The sequence below is a fragment of the Mustela nigripes genome, chromosome X (assembly GCF_022355385.1).
Source record: "Mustela nigripes isolate SB6536 chromosome X, MUSNIG.SB6536, whole genome shotgun sequence".
Taxonomy (NCBI): domain Eukaryota; kingdom Metazoa; phylum Chordata; class Mammalia; order Carnivora; family Mustelidae; genus Mustela; species Mustela nigripes.
In genome coordinates this window covers 65,815,784-65,841,191 of record NC_081575.1, presented here as the reverse complement: position 1 = coordinate 65,841,191, position 25,408 = coordinate 65,815,784, and the positions used below count along the sequence as shown (strand labels likewise).

At 37.1% G+C, this 25,408-nt stretch overlaps 1 long non-coding RNA gene and 1 pseudogene across 1 annotated transcript in view; both read left to right on the top strand.

Moving 5' to 3' along the window:
- LOC132006786 (uncharacterized) overlaps positions 1-25,408 on the top strand; it is a 126,817-nt gene that overhangs the window by 88,231 nt on the left and 13,178 nt on the right. The gene's annotated exons all lie outside the window — the stretch shown is intronic.
- Positions 514-25,408, top strand: LOC132007643 (dnaJ homolog subfamily B member 6-like; annotated as a pseudogene).

The following is a 25,408-nucleotide window of genomic DNA, read 5'->3' as shown; positions in this document are numbered from 1 at the left end:
ATTGCACAAGTAGCAGAGCGGCAGGCAGAGGGAGAGGGAGAAGCAGGCTCTCTGCTGAGCAGGGAGCCCAATATGGAACTCGACCTGGGATCATGACCTGAGCCAAAGCCATCTGCTTAATCAACTGAGCCACCCAGGCACCCTGGAAGTTTCTTTTTAAACTCAACACACAGTTAAGAATCAGTAATTTCAGTCATGGGTTTTTATTTTAGAGAAATGAAAAGTATCTACCCAAAAGCCTATATTTAAATATTTACAACAGTTTTATTTGGAATAGTCACAAACAAATCAATCTACATTTCCGTCAACAGGTGAATGGTTAAAATTTTGTGGTACATCCATACCATGGAATACTACTCAACAACAATGAATTGTTGACAGACAAAAAAACTTGGATGTTTTTCAAATATAGTATAGTGAATGAAAAACTCATTTCAAATGGTCACATATGCATGATTACTTAACATAAAATCATTCAGATGGAAACAGATTATTACTTGTCCTCTGTTAGGTATGACAGATGGTATTGGTGGGTGTGATTACAAAGGAGTAGCACAAGGGAAATTGCCGCTTCCTGATGGCACGCAGGAGAAGAAGGTACAAACAAATCAATCACAAGAGAAAGGGGTCAGGGGACAACAGTAGAAAAGACTATTACCCTGAACAACTCCTCAGTCCCGTATTTATTAGATACAGACAGTAATCAACAAAGGAGCTGAAGAAGGCTACACATTAATCATATGAAGGCAGAATATATCTGGCCAGGCAGTGTAAAGTTTATAGTTGAGCAAGCACATTCAAAGGGAGCATCTAATTAGCCACAGGTGCTCTCTGGCGAAGGGGAGATACGGAAAAATGAAGTAGGCGGTGTCCGTCCTGAGCGCCTGAGTGGGCGGGGCGTTCCCAGCTGCTTGGCCTCAAGGATGTATATCATCCTCTTCCCCAGAGGCCTATTGCCAGTATATATTTTTCTTAAGCCTATATCTAAACATGCTTGGCAACTAAATTTCTCATGGGTTATATTTTAAGTTATAAATTGTTCTGAGGGACAGTTACAGGAAATCTTTGTAATGATGGAATAGTTCTGAATTTAGAACTGTGGTGGCTACACCAATCTACATATGAGATAAAATAGCATGTAATTATACACACACTTTGTATCAACATTGCTTTTCTGGATTTGATATTGTACTACAGTGATGCTACAGTATTAGTTGTGGGGAAAACTAGATGAGAGGTATGAGTAACTTTCAGTACTGTCTTTGCAATATTCTGTGTCTCTGTAATTATTTAAATGTAATTTGTTAAAAATATAAATAACCTAGAAAAAAAGAACACCCACTTTAATTTTTTTTAGAATTTTACATATTTGTCAGAGAGAGTGGGAGAGAGAACACAAGCAGGGGGAGTGGCAGACAGAGGGAGAAGCAGGCTCGCCACTGAGCAAGGAGCCTGATTCAGGACTTGATCTCAGGACCCTGGGATCATGACCTGAGCTGATGGCAGACACTTAACTAACTGAGCCACCCAGGTGTCCTATGAATACCCGCTTTAAATAGAGTAACAAAGTTATGTTACAATAGTAGCAGGAAGAAAAATGATAAATCTTGTGAACACGGATCAAAAGAAGGGTGGAAGGACAAGACTTCAGAACAGAGAAAATTACCTAAGTTATTCCTAGATTTGGTTGCAACTAACTGCAGGTTTTCAACATACATGAAACAAAAAATGAAAAAATAGATCCAAAATTATTCTTGGAGACCTTAGCTATACCCTCATTATTCATTAATTTATTATTATTCACTCACTGTCTCATTATTTACTAAAATATGTAGACAGAAAATATTATGGATGTAGAAGACTGAACACTATCAATCAACTTGACTTAAATGACATTTATGGAACACTCCATTCCACAACAGTAGTTTGCAAATTCACTTGAGACATTCAGAAGTATTCACTATATACCTGACCAAAAGATAATCTGGTCAAATGTAATATAATCACGGAAAGCATTATTTGTGGCAATAATGGAATTAAAGTAGAAATCAATAACAGAGACTTCTAATAATTACCACAATATTTGGAAATTAAGCAACGACTTCTCCAAAAGTTGATTGGTCTAAGGAATTTTGGTGCAAATTGGAAAATATTTTGTACTGAATAAAAAGGAAATATAACATCAAAACTGGGAAGTTTCTAATACAGAACTCGGACATTCAAAACATTTTTAAATTTTTTTTTATAAACATGCAATATATTACTAGCCCCAGGGGTACAGGTCTGTGAATCGCCAGGTTTACACACTTCGCAGCACTCACCATAGCACATGAACTAGGACATTTTTAACACTGAATGCTTATATTAGAATTAAAGAAATTAATTGAATTTAAATTAATTGAAACTTGAAAAAGCTAGAAAAAAACAAAGTGAAGGCAAGCAACGGTTAATGAGTAATAAATATGAGAGCAAAAATCAATACTTTGGAAAGTGGGAAACAGTAAAGGGAAATTAGCAAAAATAAAAGGTTTTAAAATCAATGCTTTTGATAAGCTAACCAGCCAAAGTCTGCAAGAAAAAAGAGACAAGACAAAATTATTCTAATTAGGAGTAAGAGAGGTGACATCACTAATACCCTAAAGACATTAAAAAATAGTAAAACACTATTACAACTCTCCCACGAATAGAAAATCTAAATAAGTTCATATTAATGAAAGAACTTCAATTTATAGTTAAATAACCTTTCAACTTCAAAATTGTGTGAGGCGAACGTGATAACCACTACACTACGGAAACTGGCCACATCTTCAAAATTGTGGTGGAAGAAGTCAATGACCTAAATTAGTTGAGAGACACTGTGTCCATGGATTGGAAGACTCAGTGTATAGTAAAGATGCCAGCTTTCCCACGTTGATCAGTAGAATTAATGGTATTCTAAACACAATCCCAGAAGTTAATACAGTGCCTGCCTACTAAATTGTATTCAATAAGTATTTTTGTATGATTGAGTGATGAAATGAATGACAAAATGAAAATACTTTAGGGGCACCTGGGTGGCTCAGTGGGCTAAAGCCTCTGCCTTCAGCTCAGGTCATGGTCCCAGGGTCCTGGGATTGAGCCCCGCATGGGGGGGCTGTCTGCTCAGCAGAGAGCCTGCTTCCCCCACCCCCCGCCTGCTTGTGATCTCTGTCTGTCAAATAAGTAAATAAAATCTTTAAAAAAATACTTTACAAATACATTTTATATGTAGAACCCATTTTTAAGTTTGAGGATCCCCTATACATCAGTTTTCCATTTGTTTAATGTAACAATGGTGAGATCTTAGCTTTTAAAAAATTCAATGCAACGTATCATATGGGTATAAAATATATTGATTTGTATTCAGTATGATGACCCAACATCATAGATTTTGCATATATATTTTAAAATTTTATACCTTCTAGTATACATTTTCTTATTTAGTTCACCCGAATTTTTTTTTTTTTTTAATTTCTCCATGTTCCTATTGTGGATGTATTTGTTTAATGGAGGATGGATGAAAAGTAATATGTAGTTGACTACCATGAGGGTTGATTTTATATGTTTTGGGGAGTTTTGCTAAACTACTCTATAATATTGCTGCCTCAGCATCCATTTTGTATGGCCAAGAGTCCTGTAGGAACCTTGAACTGACACTAGCCTTCCCAGGAATCCCCTAGATAACAGCCCACAGAGTTATAAGTAAATGTAAGTTCCTGATAGGGCACCTGGGAGGCTCAGAGGGTTAAGCCTCTTCCTTTCCGCTCAGGTCACGATCTCTGGCTCCTGGGCTTGAGCCCCACATGGTGCTCTCTGCTCAGCAGGGAGCCTGCATCCCCCTCTCTCTCTGCCTGCCTGTCTCTACTTGTGATCTCTGTCAAATAAATAAATAAAATCTTTTAAAAAGGGACTCTTTAAAAAAATATAAGTTCCTGATATGACTACAGCAACTGCCCTTGTGATAAGCATTCTCCCCATCCGCCAGAGCTTTCCCCTTGTGCATGTCTTACATAAGACCCCCCAAGAAACTTACAAAACTCTGCTCTTTTTGGTTTGCATTGCCAAATCTGTCCTTAGCCTGAAAATCCCAAGCACTCTACCTGCAGACCCTAATAAGAACATGTGCCCTAGGTCCTTCGCTGCTCTCTCGGCCTGCACCCTGCCTTGAATACCCTCAGGTGGCCCCTTGAGGATGCTATGTACCTCCTCCAGGACCTGTGAATAACAAAGGTCTCTATTTCACTTTCCCTTGCAGTCTTTTGTTGAGTCGTGAATCGCCCTTTGACAACCTGCAGTTCTTAACAAATGTTAATTTAACAGAGTTACAGCAGGCTTCAACTTGACTGGGCTAAGTGATGCCCAGATAGCTTTAAAACATTTTTGTTTTGTTTTTTGTTTTATTTTATTTTTTTGCTGAGTGTTTCTGTGAGGGCATATTCAGAAGAGATTAATATTTGAATCAGTAGACTAAATAAAGAATATCTTAACACCCATGCGGATGGACACCATCCAATCTGTTGAGGGCCTGGATAGAACAAAAAGGCAAAGGAATTCTCTTTCCTGCTCTCAGACATTGCAACTCCTGTTTCCCAGGCTTCAGCCTCCAGGGCTTCTACCAGCACCTCTGCCCCCTCCCCTAGAGTTTCAGTCTTGACTAAGAGTTAAACCATTGTTTCCCCTGGTTCCCAGAACTTCAGACTCAGACTCAATTATACCGCCAGATTTTCCATTTGTCCAGTTTATAGACAGCAGATCACAAGACTTCTCAGCCTTCATAACTACATAAACCAAATCCTGTAATAAATTTCCTCTTACACATTTGCATATATATGTGTTTGTATGTGTGTATATATTACATGAAGTTATATGTATATATCACAAAGTTATATATATATACACACATATATCTGAGATATCGATATAGATATTGATACAGATATAGATCTATATGACAGAACACTGTTTCTCTGGAGAACCCTAACTAATACAACAACTTTATTTGTGTGTAAAGTGAAGTAGTAAGAAATAACACTTTCAAATTTAAATCTCAGGGCTTAGAATGCTCAAATTAATTTCGGAAGACTGATTTTTAACCATTAGATTAAAATTCTTATTTCTGTTTCTTAATACTGTCAAATGTTAACATTAAAAGGTTAGAGCAATTATAATTAGAAAAATTTATCAGTAGATGGGGCTCCTGGGTGGCTCAGTCTTTTAAGAATCTGACTCTTGTTTTGGCTTAGGTTCTGATCTCAGTGTTGTGAGCCTGAGCCCCATGTTGAGCTCTGTGCTGGGGAGATGAAGCCTGCTTAAGATTCTCTCCCTCTTCTTTTGCCCCCCGAAATGAAAAAGAAAAATTTACCAGTAGAGCAATTATACCTTACTCTGGCAAATTTATTTGAGAACCATTTTAACCACTTATCAGTGTTCTTAAGTTGGGCTACATTAATGATGCTTTATCCCCTAAATATTTTCTAATATATTCACAAGTGTCTGTCATCAAGATTTTTTTGTAGACTAATAGAAATAAAGTTAATGTTTTGTTGGTTTTTTTTTTACTGTAATGATATTAAATATGCCAGTTATTGAAGAGTAAATTGCAATTGCAGGCTTTAATAAAAACATTCAAAAGCAAGCAAATTATTTTATATACATATAGAGTTCACAGTAGCTGGGTGTTTTCTTAAAATATGAAACTATGTCTAGGTAACAACACCCATTGGTCCTGTCACTTTTTAAAATAAGTTTGTAGCAGGGCGCCTGGGTGGCTCAGTGTGTTAAGCCGCTGCCTTTGGCTCAGGTCATGATCTCAGGGTCCTGGGATCGAGTCCCGCATTGGGCTCTCTGCTCAGCGGGGAGCCTGCTTCTCTCTCTTTCTCTCTCTCTCTCTGTCAGTCTTTCTGCCTACCTGTGATCTCTCTCTGTCAAATAAATAAATAAAATCTTTAAAAAAAAATAAAATAAGTTTGTAGCGGGACGCCTGGGTGGCTCAGTGGGTTAAAGCCTCTGCCTTCAGCTCCGTCATGATCCCAGGGTTCTGTCTTCATTTTAAGTGATAGGGGAAACTGTTATATAAATAAGCCAAAGATGGCCCCTATATGTTAGTCCTGTATTTCCTTCACAGCAGAACAGAGCAATTAGCTTAAACGCCCACTAGTGGCAAACTCAATTTTTTACACATTTAAAAATTTGTACAGTTTTTACAAATGTATACATGTTATGCAGTTGTTTTAAATGTAGTCCTTACAAGCATATGTTTAGCCTTTTGGGGATTGCCTGATTTGCATGGTTTTTAAAAATGTCCTTCTAAATCTGTTAGTCACAGATAAGGTAAACCCCGGTGCTATAAATGACACCAAGCTACTTCTGCCCTGTGGAGCTCTCCGAGCAAGAGTCCGTATCTTGGGGCTGAGTGGTATTACCTATACAGTAAGACCCCTTTTCTATTCCCTTCTTTTCCTTGAAGTTTCTTTGCTTCCTTTTCTTTTGAGTGGTTAGACTCTGGAGGGTCTCGAGCTGTAAGGAACGAACCCATTCCCTAGTCAAGAAAATACTACCTGAATAAAGCTCATGGTATGCTACTGCCACCTTGTGGTCACATATTTTTCCTAGATCAGCTCAGAAACTCCCAAACTCACTACAGAAACTGACCCTCTGCTTATAAATATTTTCTCCTTCTCTATAGAGATAATTTCAGAAGTATAACAGATAGTTGTAAAGAACTATATCTAGAATCCACTTGAATAGGCTTTGACCTGGTAATATTTGATTAGCACTGGAAACGATTATCATCTTGTATATTTTTCAAGACTGCTCTTAAAAGTTTAATCATTTTTTTTTCTTTCTATAAGGGGGTTTATGAGCTATCTACTGTGGTGTAACAAACATTGCCCCAAAATGTAGTGGTTTAAAACATTAATTACATAGTTTGTAGGAGTTAGAAATTTGGGTGTAGTTTAGTTGATAGCTCTGGCACAGCATCTCTTGGGCTATTGGAGAAAAGGAGTCTGCTCAGACTGCAGTTACCTTGAAGGTTTGACTGGGTTGTAGGATTAACTTGTAAGATTGTTCAATTACATTGTTTTGGGCAGAAATGCTCCCTTCTATGTGGTCCACAGCATGCGGCAGTTGGCTTTCTCAAGAGTGAATAGTCTAAGAGAGAAAGCAAGAAAGATGCTTTTTGTGACTTAGTCCTTCTGAGTCATGTACTATTACTTTCAGTTTTTTCTATTTATTATGATTGAGTCACCAAATACAACCCACATTTATAGAATGATAGCCGCCACCATTTAAAGGATGGATACTAGAGAGATTGTAAACCTTTTATTTTTCTTTGAGAGACTTTGTAGACTTTTTCTTAGAGAGAGAGACATGCACAGAGATAAGCAGCCTCCACAACCAGTGTGAGCCTAATGCAGGGGTTGATCTTACAACCCTGAGATCATGACCTGAGCTGAAATCAAGATTCAGATGTTTAACCAACTAAGCCACCGAGGTGCCCCTGTAGACATATTTTTAAACCATTATAGGAGAGATGCCAGCAATCATGACAGAGTAAAAGACTCCTAATCTTGTCCCTCCACAAAATCTATGAACAAATGGACAAAAATTGTCAAAATCAACATTACTTGAACTGTGGAAATAAACCAAAGTCTTAAATCAACCTGGGCAACTCTTATTCCAAAAACTGCAGTTGATTCTCAATGAGAACAGCAAATTGTTGCATTTTAATTTACTAATTAATCCTTTATCTGGGGGAAGTAATCCCTAATCAGATCCAGGAAGCACAGAGAGCCTCTAACAAGATTAACACAATGAGGTCCATGCAAAGACACATAATAATTAAAATGGCAAAAAGTAATGATAAAGAGAACATTTTAAGAACAGCAAAAGAAAACAGTTACATACCAGAGAGATCCCTTATGGCTCTCAGTTGATTTGTCAGAAGAAACTTTGCAGGCCAGAAGAGAGTGGCATGATATATTCAAAGTACTGAAAGGAAAATATCCTGCAACCAAGAATAATCTATACAGCATAGCTTACATTTACATTCAAAATAGAAGGAGACATAAGGAGTTTCCCAGAAAAAAAAAATTAAAGGAGTTCATCACCACTAAACCAGCCTTACAAGAAACATTAAAGGGAATTCCTTGAGTGGAAAGAAAAGGCCATAACTAGAAGCAAGAAAATTATAAAAGGAAAGAATTTCACAGTAAATGCAAACTCGTACCAAAGGTAGAAGATAAGACATTTATAAAGCCAATACAGAAAATAAAACATGAAAGTAGTAAAATAATTTCTAACTATAAAAATCATCAAGGGATATATACAATTAAAAGAAGTAAGATATGACATCATATATGTAAACATGGAAAGGAGAATAAAAATTTAGTGCTTCTGGAATGTACTCGAACTTAAGGAACCATCAACTTAATATAGACTGCTATGCATATGGTATGTTAATATGAGCCTAGTGGTAACCACAAATCAAAAAACTAATAAACACACAAAAAGAATGGAATCCAAGTATAATACTAAATAAAGTTGTCCCTCACAAGGAAAGAGAGCAAGAGAAGAGGAAAGGAAGACAGAAGAACTGTAAAAATGATGAGAAAACAATAAACAAAATGGCAATAAGTACATAGCTATCAATAATTACTTTAAGGTAAATGTTCTAAATACTCCAATCAAAAGACATAGAGTAATGGAATAGATTTTAAAAAGACTATGTGAAGATGACAGTGGAGTAGGAGGACCCTAGTCTCATCTTGTCCATGAACACAACTGGGTAACTATCAAATCACTCTACCCCAGAAATCAACCTGAAGACTGAAAGAAGAAACCACACAACTAAAAGGAGAGAAGAGACCACATTGAAGAAAGTAAGACTTGTGGAGACTTGGTTTAGGGGAGAAATGGATCATGGGTGCTGTGGAGGGGAGAGAGCTATGGTTGAAGAGAAGGGAAAGAGAGAGTACAGCACACATGGGAACACATAGGAGAACATTTCCTCAAAGCCATTGGCTGGAAAAATGAGAGAAGCTGGTTTCCTAGTTCAAGAAACTAGTAGGTCTTGAGTTTTAAAGGTCAGCAGGCTTGGCTAGGATAGAGCACTGAGGGCACTGCCCTGCTCCTGGAGAGAAGGCGGGCAAACAACTTGGGTGCAGACAGCATGGAAACAGCTATCTGAAGAACACCTGGGACACACAGGGTGTAGATTATTTGCTCTTCTCCCAGTGCATCCCTGAGAAGCAGTGTTTACAGAGAGACACCTCTCCAGGGGCAAAGGAACTAGCTGGCACCATGCCCCTTCCCCACTCCTCAACATAAACACAGAGCCATCTGTGGGAAGCAGTGCAGTGCTGACACTGCCTGCCTAACTTGCTTACACATCCCTGCACTCTGGTGGGACTGCCCTTCTTGGTCAAGCTTGCCTCAGTCCCAGGGTGGTGGGATCCTTCCCCCAGGAGACCCTGTCCACAACACATCTCCAAACAAGGGTTCTGCAGGGCTTCAGTTCTAGTGGAAGTAGTACCAGGTCTCATTTAATAAGCAGGCCAGAGCACACCTAGTTAAAACTTGCCACATTCAGGCCAAGGACCAAACACTGGCCCACTGCAGGCAAGGAGAGCTTCTGCAGACAGTTGGCCTGAAGGATAGAGCAGCCAAAATACAATAGCAGAGTGCACACAGCACACACTAGAGACACTCCCTGAAGTACCAGGCCATGGACACTACATGACTTCTTTATAAAGCCATTACTCTCAGGAACAGAGAACAAAACTGGCTTTTCTAACACAGAGAAGAAGGCAGATACCTAGACAAAATGCCAAGATGGAGGAGTTCATTCCAAATGAAAGAACAAGGTAAGGCTATGGCCAGAGATCTAAGTGAAACAAATATAAGTACCATGCCTGATGGAGAGGTTAAAACATAAGGATACTCCCTGAGCTTGAGAAAGAAGGGAAAACATCAGGGAGATCCTTACAGTGGAGAAAAAAGAGTTAAAAAAGAATCCAAAATGAAGAATGTAGTAAATGAAATTGGAAACAGACTGGATGTAATGATCATCAGTCTGGAAGAAGGAGAGGAAGGAATTAGTGACCAAGAAGACAAAATAATTGAAATCAGTGAAACTGAACAAAAGAAAGAGTTATGGAACGTAAGAATAGACTTAGGGAACTCAGTGACTCCATCAAACATAATAACATTCATATTATAGGAGTCCCAAAAGAAGAAGAGAGAAACATGGGGGCAGATAATTTATTTGAGGAAATAATAACTGAAAACTTTCCTAATCTGGGGAAGGAAACAGACATCCAGATTCAGAAGGCACAGAAAACTCCCATCAAAATGAACAAAAAAAGGCGGAAACTTGGCAAGCCAGAAGAAAGTGGCATGATACATTCAATGTGCCGAATGGGAAAAATCTGCAGCTAAGAATACTCTATCCAACAAGGCTATCATTTTGGAATAGAAGGAGAAAGAGATTCCCAGAGAAACAAACAAAAGAATTCATGACCACTAAACCAGCCCTGCAAGAAATATTAGAGACACCTTGAGTGAGAAAGAAAGACCCAAAGCAACAAAGACAGGAAAGGATCAGAGAAAATCTACAGAAACAATGAAATAACAGTTAATACAACGGCTCTAACTTCATATCTGTCAGAAATTAGTCTGAATGTAAATGAACTAAATGCTGCAATCAAAAGACAAGTTGTCAGAATAAATTTTTAAAAAAGAGAGAGAGAAAAAGCAAGACCCATCCATATATCGCCAACAAGAGACTCATGTTAGACCTAAAGACACCTTCCAGTTGAAAATGAGGGAATGGAGAAATATTTACCACACAAAAGGATGTCAAAGAAAGCTGGAGTAGCAATACTACTAAACTTTAAAACAAAGACTGTAACAAAAGATTAAGAAATGGCACTATATCATAATAAGGGGGACAATCCAACAAGAAGATCTAAAAATTGTGAATATTTATGCACTCAGTATGGGAGGCACAAATATATAAAACAGTTAAACATGAAGGAACTCATTCATAATAATGCCATAATAGTAGGGAACTTTAACACCCTACTAACAACAATGGGCAGATCATCTAAACAGAAAATCAGGCAGGAAACTATGGCTTTGAATGACACACTGGACCAGATGGACTTAACAGATATATTCAGAATATTCCATCCTAGTACAGCAGAACACACGTTCTTTTCAAGTGCACATGGGACATTCTCCAGAATAGATCACATATAGGGTCAGAAATTGGACCTAAACAAATACAAAAAGGTTGAGATCATACCATGCAACTTTTCTGACCACAACACGATGAAACTTGAAGTCAACCAGAAGAAAAAAATTGGAAAGACAAGAAACACATGGAGGTAAAACAATATGCTGCTAAACAATGAATGCGCCAACCAGGAAATCAAAGAAGAAATTAAAAAAAAAAAACGTGGAAACAAATGAAACTGAAAACACAGTGGTACAAAACCTTTGGGATATAGCTAAAGCAGTCCTAAGAGGGAAGTATATAGCAGTAAAGGACTACCTCAAGAAGCAAGAAAAATCTTAAATAAACAACCTAACCCTACATCTAAAGGAGCTAGAAAAAGAAGAACAAATGAAGCCTAAAGTCAGCAAGAGGGAAATAATAAAGAGCAGAAATAAATGATATAGAAACTAAAGACACAAAAGAACAACAACAAAACACAATAGAACAGGTCAATGAAACCAGGAAGTACTACATAGAAAAACTTAGTAAAACTGATAAACCTCTAAAAAATTCATAAACCTGTAGCTAGACTTATCAAAAAGAAAAGAGAAAGGACCCAAATGAATAAAATCATAAATGAGAGAGGAGAAAGAAAAACCAACACCACAGAAATACAAAAAATTATAAGAGAATATTATGAAAAAGTATATACCAACAAATTGGAGAACCGGGAAGAAGTGGATTAATTCCTAGGAATATATAAAACACCTAAACTGAAATAGGAAGAAAGGAAAAAAATGAACAGACTGATAACAAGCAAAGAAATTGAATTGGTAATAAAAAAATCTCTCAATAAACAACACACAAACACAGCAAACAAAACAACAAACAAAACAACAAGCAAAAGTCCAGTGCCAGATAGCTTCACAAGTGATTTATACCAAACATTTAAAGAATAGTTAGTACTTAGTCTCAAACTATTCCAAAAAATTGAAAAGGAAGTAAAACTTCCAAATTCATTCTATGAGGCCAGCATTACCCTGATACCAAAACCAGATAAAATGGTGCCTAGCTGGCTCCTTCAGAAGAGCATATATATGACTCTTGATCTCGGGGTTGGGTGTAGATTACTAAAAAAATAAATAACCAAAGAAAGAAAACAGAAAAAAGACACCACTAAAAAAGGGAACTACAATCAGTATCTCTGATGAATGCAGAGGCAAAAATTCTCAATGAAATATTAGCAAACTAAATCCAACCATATAGTACAAGAATAATTATCAGGATCAAGTGGGATTTACTCCTGGGTTACAAGTGTGGCTCAGTATTTGCAAATCAATCAACCTGATACACCACATCAATAAAAGAAAACATTAGAACCACATGATCCTATCACTGATTCAGAAAAAGCATTTGACAGAATACAATAAGGGTATTCATGACAAATACCCTTAACAAAGTAGATTTAGAGAGAATATACCTCAACATAACAAAAGCCTTCTATGAAAAACACACACCTAATATCCATAATGGGGAAAAACAGAACTTTTTCTCTATGGTCAGGAACAGGATAGGTATGTCCACTCTAACCATTGTTATTTAACATAGTACTAGAAGTCCTAGCCTCAGCAATCAGACAACAAAAAGAAATAAGAGACATTCGAATCAGCAAGGAGAATTCAAGCTGTCACTATTTGCAGATGACATAATACTCTATATAGAAAACCTGAAAGACTTCACCAAAAATTTGGTAAAATTGATATGAGAATTCAGTAAAGTCATAGGATATAAAATCAATGTACAGAAATCTGTTGCAATTCTATACACCAATAATAAAGCATCAGAAAGAGAGATCAAGGAATCAATCCCATTTACAATTGCACAAAACCCATAACATACCTAACCAAAGAGGTGGGAGACCTGTACTCTGAAAAGTATTACATTTTGAAGAAAGAAATTGAAGGTGACACAAAGAAGTAGAAAAAAATCCCATGCTCATAGATTCAAAGAACAAATATTGTTAAAATAGCTATATTACACGAAGCAGTCTATACATTTAATCAGTCCTTATCAAAGTTCTGACAGCATTTTTTTACAGCACTAGAACAAGCAATTCTAAAATTTGCAGGGAACCACAAAAGACCCTGAATAGCCAAAGCAACCTTGAAAAAAAAAAAAAAAAAAAAGCAAAGCTGGAAGCATCACAATTATGGAATTTAAGTTATCTTACAAAGATGTAGTGATCAAAACACTACGGTGTTGGGACAAAAACAGACACATAGATCAATAGAACAGAATAGAAAACCCAGAAATGAACTCATGACTATATGATCAACCAGTCTTCAACCAAGCAGGAAAGAATATCCAATGGGAAAAAGACATCTCTTCAACAAATGGTGTTGGGAAACCTGGATAGCACCATGCAAAAGAATGAAACTGGGCCACTTTCTGTATACCATACACAGGCATAAATTTGAAATAGATGAAAGACCTAAATGTGACAACTGAAATCATCAAAATCCCAGAGGAGAACACAGGCAGTAAGCTCTTTGACATTGGCTGTAGCAACCTCTTACTAGATATGTTTTCTGAGGCAAGGAAAATAAAAGCAAAAATAAACTATTGGGACTCCATCAGGATAAAAAAAATCTGCACAGTGAAGGAAACAATAAAACTAAAGGGCAACCTATGGAATGGGAGAATATATTTGCAAATGACATCTGATAAAGGGTTAGTATCTAAAATGTATAAAGAATTTATAAAACTCAACACCCAAAATACAAATAATCCAATTAAAAATGGACAGAGGAGGGGCACCTGGGTGGCTCAGTGGGTTAAAGCCTCTACCTTCGGCTCAGATCAGGATCTCAGGGCCCTGGGATCAAGCCCTGCATCGGGCCCTCTGTTCGGCAGGGAGTCTGCTTCCACCTCTCTCTCTCTGCCTGCCTCTTGGCCTACTTGTGATCTCTGTCTGTCAAATAAATAAATAAAATATTTTTAAAAATGGACAGAAGATGTTAATAAACCTTGTTCCAAAGAAGATATACAGATGGCCAAAAGGCCCATGAAAAATACTCAGTATCACTGATCATCAGGGAAATACAAATCAAAACTACAATGAGGGGGCATCTGGGTGGCTCAGTGGGTTAAAGCCTCTGCCTTCAGCTCAGGTCATGATCCCAGGGTCGTGGGATCGGGTCCCACATTGGGCTCTCTGCTCCACCGGGAGCCTGCTTCCTCCTCTCTCTGTCTGCCTCTCTGCCTACTACTTGTGATCTCTGTCAAATAAATTAATAAAATCTTTTAAAAAAAACCACAATGAGGTATATCACCTTACACCTATCAGAATAACTAAAATCAACAAATCTGTATACCATACACAGGCATAGAAACAATAGGTTTTGGCAAGAATGTGGAGAAAAAAGAACTCTCTTGTAGCTTTGGTGGGAATAAAAACTGGTGCAGCCACTCTGGATGACACTATAGAGGTTCCTCAAAAAGTTAAAAATAGATGAAAGACCTAATTTTTGTAATCCAAAAATTGCACTACTAGTTACTTACCCGAAGAATACAAAAATACTAATTCAAAGGGATATATGCACCCCAACGTTCATTACAGTTTAATCTACAATAGCTAAACTGTGGAAACAGCCCATGTGTCCATTGACTAATGAATGGGTAAAGAAGATGTGGTGTGTGTGTGTGTGTGTGTGTGTGTGTGCTTGTGAATATTACTCAGCCATAAAAAAGAATGAAATCTTGTCATTTGCAATGACATGGCTGGAGCTGGAGAGTATTATGCTATGCAAAATAAGCCAGTCAGAGAAAGACAAATACTATATGATTTCACTCATAGGTGGAATTAAGAAACAAAACAAACGAGCATGTGGTGGGGAGGAAATGTGTGTGTGTGTGTGTGTGTGTGTGTGTGTTAGAGAGAAAGAGAGAGAGAAAGAAGAAACAGAATCTTAATCATAGAAAATAAGCTGATAGCTATTAGAGGGGAGGTGGATGGGTAAGTGGGTTAAATAGGTGATGGGGATAGGGAGTGCACTTGTGATGAGCACTGGGTATTGTATGGAAACACTGAATTGCTACATTGTACACCTGAAACTAATTTTTAAAAAGTAGAAAAAGATAAGAAAAGGAAAAAAAAAACACATCTATATGCTGCCTGCAGAAGACACACTTCAGATCTAAAGGCACACACAGACTAAAAGGGGTAGAGAACCATACACCATGCAAAAGGAAGCGAAACAAAATAATCTGGGGTAGCATTACTTATATCACACAAAACAGACTTTAAAACAAAGACTATAGCAAGAGAGAAGGGTGGTACATTATGATGAAGGGATCAAATGAAGAAAGAAATAAAACAACTGTAAATATCTATGCAAAAAACATGGGAACACCATGAGAAATAAAGAAATGTGAAGAGATATAAACATAGAAATTAACAGTAATACAATAATAGTAGTGTGTCACGGCCAGCGCGACAAATCGACCAGGAACATGAGGGTAAGAGAATGAAGAAAAGAAGTTAAGAGACAAAGAGATGGGGGCAGGAGGAGCACAGTGCTAAGTTTATTCAAAGCATTAAGGCCATATATATAGTGATAGGAGAAACAATACACCTGTGTCCAGTTAAACAGCCACGAGTTCCCATAATAAGTTTTACACTTAACGATAAGCAGACCTCGTGACGCCAAACGGCTGATGCTAGTACAATTGTTCTATATTGATACAGCAAACCTGAAAGTAATTTATGAGCATTATTAGGGCAGCAAGGACCAGCAACGAACTTTTGACCCCAACCAAATTGTTCTCAGTTGTTTAGCAAGCGTGTGGGAAGTCACGTAGGTGAGTGCACAACACATAGAACAGACCCTTTCTCAGTGCTACTCAACTTTACCCATCCTAAACCTTTTGTTAGGCTATTCAGACTTTAAAGGAGGCACAAGTCAGGGCCTGGTTTGGTCCTCGTCTCAAGCCTTATTGTGTCCTCCCACAGTAGTCGGCATTAACACTCTACTTACATCAATGGATAGATAATCCAGACAGAAAATCAGTAAGGAAAATGTGGCTTTGAGCAACACATTAGAACAGAATGACCTCACAAATATATACAGAACATTCAATAAAAATATAGAAGAATACATATTAACTTCAAGGGCACATGGAACATTCTCCAAGAGAAATCATATGTTAGGGAACAAGATAATTCTCAATAAATTTTAAAAAATTGAAATAAGCATCCTTTCTGACCTCAACAGTTTGAAACTAGAAATCAATTACAAGAAAAAATCTGGAAGGAACAAAAATATATGAAAGCTAAACAAAATGCTACTAAACAATGGGTGAACCAACAAATCAAAGAAGAAATTTTTAAGATTTCTTAGATGAAAGTGAAAACACAATGGTACAAAACCTTTAGAATGCAACAGAATCAGCATTAAGAAGAAAGATTAGAGCAATACAGACATACTTCAAAAAACAAGAAAAATCTCCAACAAACAACCTGATGTTAAACCTCAAGGAGGTAGAAAAAAAGAATGAATAAGGGTGTCGGGGTGGCTTGGTCAGTTGGACATCCGACTTTTGGTTTTGGCTCAGGCCATGATCTCAGGGTCATGGAATCGAGCCCCATTTTGGGATCTGTGCTCAGGGTGTAGTCTGCTTGAGATTCTCTTCTTCTATCCCTTCCCTGCTGTCTCTCTCTCTGTCACCCTAAAATAAATAAATAAATTTTTTAAAAAATGAAAAAAATCCAAAGGTAGTAGAGAAAAGGAAATAATAAAGATTTGAGGAGATATGAAATAGAGATGAAGAAAAATGGAAAAGATCAATGAAACCAAAGAGCTAGTTCTTTGAAATGTTCAACAAAATTGATAAAACTTTAGCCAGACTCATCAAGGAAAAAAGAGAGAGGACTCAAAAAACTAAAATGAGAAATTAAGGAGAAATAACAACATCACAGAAACACAAAGGATTTTAAGAGAATATGAAACTCCCAAAAAACAAAAGTCCAGGACCAGATGAAATTCTAAGACCAAAATTTAATGAATTTTACCAAACACTTAAAGAAGAGTCTATGTTTATCCTCAAACTATTCCAAGAGAGAAAAGGGAGGAAAACTCCCAAATTTATTATATGAAGACATTTGTCTAACACCAAAACAAGACAGATGATCCAAAAAAATTAAAAAATAAAACTATAGGCCAATAACCAATGAACATAGAAGCAAAATTCCTCAACAAAATATTAGCAAACCGAATTCAACAATACATTAAAAAATCATCTCACATCATCAAGTAGGATTTATTCTAGGGACACAAAGGTGGCTCAACATTTGCAAATAAATCAGTGTGATACATCACCTAACAGGAGGATGAATAAAGACTAATTGATAGAATGACTAAAATAAAAAAGACAAAGAAGATATTTGCAAATGACATAACCAATAAAGCATTAGTATCCAAAATATATAAAGAACTTATAGGGATGCCTGGGTGGCTCAGTTGTTTGTCTGCCTATGGCTCAGGTTGAGATCCCAGGGCCCTGGGATCAGGTCCCTAAACTGGGCTCCTTGCTCAGCAGGGAGCCTGTTTCTCCCTCTGCTTGTTGTTCTCCCTGCTTGTGCTCTCTCTCTCTGATCAATAAATAAATAAAATACCCCCCCCCTTTTTTTTTAGAAAGAATGTATACAGAACCATGAGAGACTGTGGACTCTGAGAAACAAACTTAGGGTTATGGAGGGGTGGGGGTGGGGGGGTTGGGTGAGCCTGGTGGTGGGTATTAAGGAGGGCACGTATTGCATGGAGCACTGGGTGTGGTGCATAAACAATGACTCTTGGGACACTGAAGAAATTAAATTAAAAAAAAAAAAAAAAGAACATGGATGCTTGGGTTGCTCAGTCAGTTAAGCAGCTACCTTCGGCTCAGGTCATGATCCCAGGGTCCTAGGATCGAGTCCCACATTGGGCTCCTTGCTCAGCAGGGAGACTGCTTCTCCCTCTGCCTCTGCCTGCTACTCTGTTTGCCTGTGCTCTCTCTCTCTGACAATAAATAAATAAAATCTTAAAAAAAAATAAAACATATACACCAAACCAACACCAAATACACAAATAATCCAGGTAAAAATGGGAAGAAGACATGTACAGACATTTCTCCAAAGAAGACAAACATACGTCCAATAAACAGATGAAAAGATGCTCAACAACACTCATCATCAGGGAAATCAAATCAAAACCACAATGAGGTATCACTTCACCTCTGTCAGAATGGCTAAATTGAATCACAAGAAACAAATGTTGGCAAGGATATGGAGAAATGGGGAACCCTTGTGAACTGTTGGTAGGAATGCAAACTGGTGCAGCCACTGTGGAAAACAGTATCATGGTTCCTCAATAAGTTAAAATAGTATTACCATATGATCCATTAATCACACTACTGGGTATTTATGCAAAGAATGTGAAAACACTAAATCAAAGTCCTATATGTTTACTGCAGCTTTATTTATAATAGCCAAGCTATAAAAGTAGTCCAAGTGTAAATGGATTGATGAATGGATAAAGAAGATGTGAGATATGTGTGTGTGTGTGTGTGTGTGTGTAATATTTACAGCTGCATAGTAGTCCATTATTCCATTATATATATTCCATTATTTCCATATTCCAATAATTACATTATTATATATATTATATATAATGGAATACCATTCAACTATGAAAATTAATTAAATCCTGTCACTTGCAACAACATGGATGCATCTAGAGACTATAATGCTAAGTCAAATTAGCCAACCAGAGAAAGACAAATACCATTTGATTTCACTAATATGTGGAATTTAAGAAATAAATGATCAAAGAGGAGAAGAAAGAGAGACAATAAGAAAAAATGTCTAGTCAGAATGGCTTAAATGAACAACACAAGACACAACAGATGTTGGTGAGGATGTCAAGAAAGGGAACCCTCTAACATTGTTTGTGGGAATGCAAACTGGTGCAGCCACTCTGGAAAACAGTATGGAGGTGCCTCAAAATATTAAAAATAGAGCTACCCTATGACCCAGCAATTGCGCTACTAGGTATTTACCCAAAGGATACAAAAATCCTGATTCAAAGTGGCATGTGCACCACAATGTTTATAGCAGCAATGTCCACAATAGCCAAAATGTGGAAGGAGTCCAAAACTGATGAATGGATAAAGAAGTTGTGGTGCATATATTCATATATATATATTTACATATATATGGTGTATGTATTCACATATATATGTATACATATATATGAATATGAATATTACTCAGCCATAAAAAAGAATGAAATCTTGCCATTTGTACTATATGGATGAAGCTAGAGAGTATTATGCTAAGTGCTAAGTGAAATAAGTCAGAGAAAGACAAATTCACTCATATGTGGAATTTAAGAAACAAAACAAATGAGCAAAGGAAAAAGAGAGAGAGAGAGAATGGCAAACCCAGAAATAGATTCCTGGGGTTCCCAGGTGGCTCAGTTGTTAAGCATCTGCCTTTGGCTCAGGTCATGATCCCAAGGTCCTGGGATCGAGCCCCACATCGGGCTTTCTGCTTGGCAGGAAGCCTGCTTCTCTCTCTCCCACTACCACTGCCTGTGCTCTATGTCAAATAAATAAATAAAAAATCTTTAAAAAAGAAAGAAAGAAAGAAATAGACTCCTAACTATAAAGAACAAACTGATGGTTTCTAGAAGGGAGGTGGGTGGGGGGATGGGTGATAGGGGTCAAGGAGTACACGTGTTGTGCTGAGCACTGGGTGTTGTTATTAAGCGTTGAATCACTAAATTGTACCCTTGAAACTGATATAACCAACATACTAACTGTATGTTAACTAACTGGAATTTAAATAAAAACTTCTAAAAAATTGGTACCATCTGTCCTCATACAACACTATGAAAATATCATTGAATATATTTCTTATGCTGTTACTTTTATTCCTGTGTGTGTACGTATATAAATACATACCACATTTTCTACTTGGATTACTCCCATATTTTGGCTACTGTAAATAATGTTGCAGTAAACAAAGGGGTGTATTTATCTTTTCAAATTAGTGTTTTAATTTAATTTAAATAAGTACCCAGTAGTGGTATTATTGGATCATAAGGTATTTATATTTTTATTTTTTGTGGAAACCCCATACTGTTTTCCACTTGGCTGTACCAGCTGACTTTCCTACTAAGGGTTCCTTTCTCTCCACATCCTTGCCAACACCTGTTATTTCTTGTTTGTTTGATTCTGGCCATTCTGACAGGCATGAGGTAAAATCTCATTGTGGTTTTGATTTGCATATCTCTGATCATTAGTGATGTTGAACACCTTTTCATATGTTTGTTGGCCATCTGTATGAGGAAGATGTAACAATTATCTCCTAATAACAGATCCTCAAAATGTGAAGCAAAAGTGAACAGAATTGAAGGGAGAAACAGACATTCTTCAATAAGAAGTAGGAGGCTTCAATACTCTACTTTCTATAATGGATAGAGCAACCACAGAGTAGATAAGTAAAGAAAGAGAAAACTCAAACAACTCATGGGCCAAATAAACCTAACAGATAAATAAAGTACACTCAACTCAAGAATAGGAGAATAGGGACGCCTGGGTGGCTCAGTTGGTTGGACGATTGCCTTCGGCTCAGATCATGATCCCGGAGTCCCGGGATCGAGTCCCACATCAGGCTCCCAGCTCCATGGGGAGTCTGCTTCGCTCTCTGACCTTCTCCTCGCTCATGCTCTCTCTCACTGTCTCTCTCTCAAATAAATAAATAAAATATTAAAAAAAAAGAATAGGAGAATAAACATTTTCTCACACATGTGAAACACACATGGAACATTCTCCAGGATAGAGTACATAGTAAACCACAAGTCTCAATTGAAGTAAAAAGAAGGATGTGATACAAAATATATTAACTGCCCATGACAGGATGAAGTTAGAAATCAATAACAAAAGAAACTAAAAAATTCACAAATATATTAAAATTAAACAACACACTCTTAAGCAATCAGTGGGTAAAGGAATGATTCACAAGGGAAATTAGAAAATACTTAGAGACAAGTGTAAATGAAAACACAACACATCAAAATGATGGGATGCAGACGAAATAGTTCTTAGAGGGAAATTTATAGTTGTGAATGTCTACATCAAAAAAGAATAAAGATCTCAAATCAATAACTTTATTTCATCCCTGAAGGAATCAGAAAAGAAAGACTGAACTATCCCAAAGCTAACAGAAAAAAAGGAAATAATAAAGACTGAAGTAGTGATAAACAAAATAAAGACTAAGCAAACAATAAAGAAAATGAATGAAATAAAATGATGATCCTTGAAAAGAAAAAAATCACCAAGTGGTTAGCTAGACTGAGAAAAGAAAGAGAAGATACAAATAACTAAGTGGCATCATTACTAATAACTTTAAATTAAGTGAGTTATAAGAAAACAATATGAAAAATTGCACACCAACAAATTAGATAACAGAAAAACAGACACATTCATCTCAATAGACAAATAAAGAGATTGAATAACTAATATAAAACCCCCCAAGAAAATAAAATCCTCAGTTAAATAACTTCACTGGTGATTTCTGCCAAACATTTAAAGAAGATACAATACTAGTACTTTTAGCACTCTTTCAAAAAATTCAAGAGAAGAGGACACTTGCTAACTTATCCCATAAGGCTGGCATTACTCTGATCCAAGGCCAAATAAAAGCACTACAGGAGGGGCGCCTGAGTGGCTCAGCGAGTTGGGCGTCTGACTCTTGGTTTTAGCAGGTCATGATCTAGGGGTGGTGGGATTGTGGGGTTCCTCATTCAGTGGGGAGTCTGCTGGAGATCCTCTTCCTTCCTCTCCCTCTGCCCCTTCGCTCCCTCTCTCTCAATAAATCTTTAAAATGACACTATAAGAAAGAAAATTGCAAATCAATATACTTTATGAATATAGATGCAAAAGTATTCAACAAAATATTAGCAAACCAAATCCAGTAACATATTAAAAAGGATCCTTCACCATGACCAAGTGGAATTTATCTCAGCTATGCCAAGGGTGTTTCAAAAAGGAAATCAATCAATGTAAGATATCAGATAAATAGAACAAAGAAAGAAATCCTCATGATCATCTTTTTTATTAACATATAATGTATTATTTGCTTTAGGAGTGCAAGTCTGTGAATCATCAGTCTTACACAATTCACAGTACTCATCATAGCACATACCCTCCCCACTGTCCATAACCCAGCCATCCTATCCCCCTGCCACAACCCCCAGAAACCCTCATTTGTTTCCTAAGATTGAGGCCTTTATGGTTTATCTCCCTCCGCAATCCCATCTTGTTTCAATTTTTCCTCCCTACCCCCCACAACCCCTGCCCTGCCTCTCAAATTCCTCATATCAGTGAGATCATATGATAATTGTCTTTCTCTGATTGACTTATTTCGCTCAGTATAATACCCTCTAGTACCATCCATGTCATTGCAAATGGCAAGATTTTATTTCTTTTATGGCTGCATAGTATTCCATTGTACCATTATACCACATTCCATTCCTTTATACCACATCTTCTTTATCCATTCATCTCTTGATGGACATCTAGGTTCTTTCCATAGTTTGGCTATTGTGGACATTGCTGCTATAAACCTTTGGGTGCATGTGCCCCTTTGGATCACTACATTTGTATCTTTAGGGTAAATACCCAGTAGTGCTATTGCTGGGTCATAGGGTAGCTCTATTTTCAACTTCTTGAGGAACCTCCATACTATTTTCCAGAGTGGCTGCACCAGCTTGCATCCTCACCAACACCTGTTGTTTCCTGACTGGTTAATTTTAGCCATTCTGACTGTTGTGGGGTAGTATCGAACTGTGGTTTTGACTTATATTTCCCTGATGCCAAGTGGTGTTGAGCACTTTTTCATATGTCTGTTGGCCATCTGGATGTCTTCTTTGCAGAAATGTTCTCTGCCTATTTCTTGGTTGGATTATTTGTTCTTTGGGTTGTTGAGTTTGGTAAGTTCTTTATAGATTTTTGGATACTAGCCCTTTATCTGATATTTCTTTTGCAAATACTTCTCCCATTCTGTCAGTTGTCTTTTGGTTCTGCTGACTGTTTCCTTTGCTGTGCAGAAGCTTTTGACCTTGATGAAGTCCCAATAGTTCATTTTTTCCCTTGCTTCCCTTGCCCTTGGTGATGTTTCTAGGAAGAAGTTGCTGCGGCTGAGGTTGAAGAGGTTGCTGCCTGTGGTCTCCTCAAGGATTTTGATGGATTCCTGTCTCACATTGATGTATTTCATCCATTTTGAGTCTATTCTTGTGTGTGGTGTAAGGAAATGGTCCAGTTTAATTCTTCTGCGTGTGATTGTCCAATTTTCCCAACACCAATTGTTGAAGAGACTGTCTTTTTTCCACTGGACATTCTTTCCTGCTTTGTCAAAGATTGGTTGACCATAGAGTTGAGGGTCTATTTCTGGGCTCTCTATTCTGTTCCATTGATCTGTGGGTCTGTTTTCGTGCCAGTACCATACTTTTTTGATGATTACAGCTTTGTAATAGAGCTTGAAGTCTGGAATTGTGATGCCACCAACTTTGGTTTTCTTTTTCAACCATTTCTCTGGCTATTTGGGGTCTCTTTTTGTTCCATATAAATTTTAGGATTATTTGTTCCATTTATTTGAAAAACAATTGATGGTATTTGGATAGGGATTGCATTAAATGTGTAGACTGATCTAGGTAGCATAGACATTTTCACAATATTTGTTCTTCCAATCCACGAGCATGGAACATTTTTCCATTTCTTTGTGTCTTCCTCAATTTCTTTCACCTCACAATCATCATAATTGATTTAGGGAAGCATTTAACAAAATCCAACATGCTTTTGTGATACACACTTTCAGAAAACTGGGAACAGAGGGAAAATATCTCAATATAAGAAAGGGCATTTATGAGAACCCCACAGTTAACATCATATTCAATGGTAAAACTATGAAAACTATACTCCTAAGTTCACTAGCTAAAGATGCCCACCTTCGCCCTTTGCAATTCAGTGTTTTACCAGAAGTACTAGTCAGAGCTGTTAGAAAAGAAAGAAGGAAAGGGCATCAGAATTGGAAATGAAGGAGTAAAACTACCTATATTCATAGACTATATGATCCAATTTTTAGAAAACCCTAAAGAATCCACTAGAAGCTACTAGAACCAAAAAACAAATTATTTAAATTTGGAGGGTACAAATCAACATATAAAAATCACTTATATTTCTATACACCAACAACAAATATTCCAAAAATGAAAAATGCAGTTCCACTTATAATAATATTTTAAAATACTAGATCTAAGGAGAGTAAAGCAGGAGAAGCTGTGCCCTCTGACACTTTCACCAGAGCAGTCATGCCAGAACCAAGGGGAGGCCCAGGCTGCCACTGCATTTTTCCTCCTTTCTACTAATTACTCCTGCATCTTCAGACTTATTCCAACAGCCTCTTAAAACATGTGAATTACTATGAAGTACTAGGCGTGCAGAGACATACCTCAGCCAAGAATATTAAAAAGGCATATTGAATACTGGTACTGAAGTGACATCCAGATAAAAATCCCAAGAATAAAGAAGAAGCAGAGAGAAAATTCAAACAAGTAGCTGAGGCATGTAAGGCATTAACAGATACTAAAAGAATGGGACATCTATGACAAATATGTCAAGAAAGATTAAATTATGGAGGTGAAAATGGAAGTAATTTTGATAGTCTGCTTGATTTGGCTTCACATCCACAATCAAGATGACTTTTTCAGGACATTTTGTGGTGGAAGACACCATTTTCCATTCTTCTTCCATTTTTTGGAGGTTTTTTTTTTTTTCCCATTTGATTCAGGATTTACTTCCTTTGGTTTACTAGGTCAGAAATGAAGGGGCTCACTTCATTTTCTTCCATGTCATTTGGTGGTAGTCAGATGAGCAACTTCAAATCTATGTCAACTTCTACTAAAATGGTTCACAGCAGAGAAATCACTACAAAGAGAATTGTCAAACATTCTCAATAAAGAAATTAAAGAGGGCCAGTTAAGGTCCTTAAGAATAAATGGCAGGAGCAGCAGCTATGCTTGGGTAACAAGTAATTCAATGCATACATTTAACAGAAATGTTAAACTATAA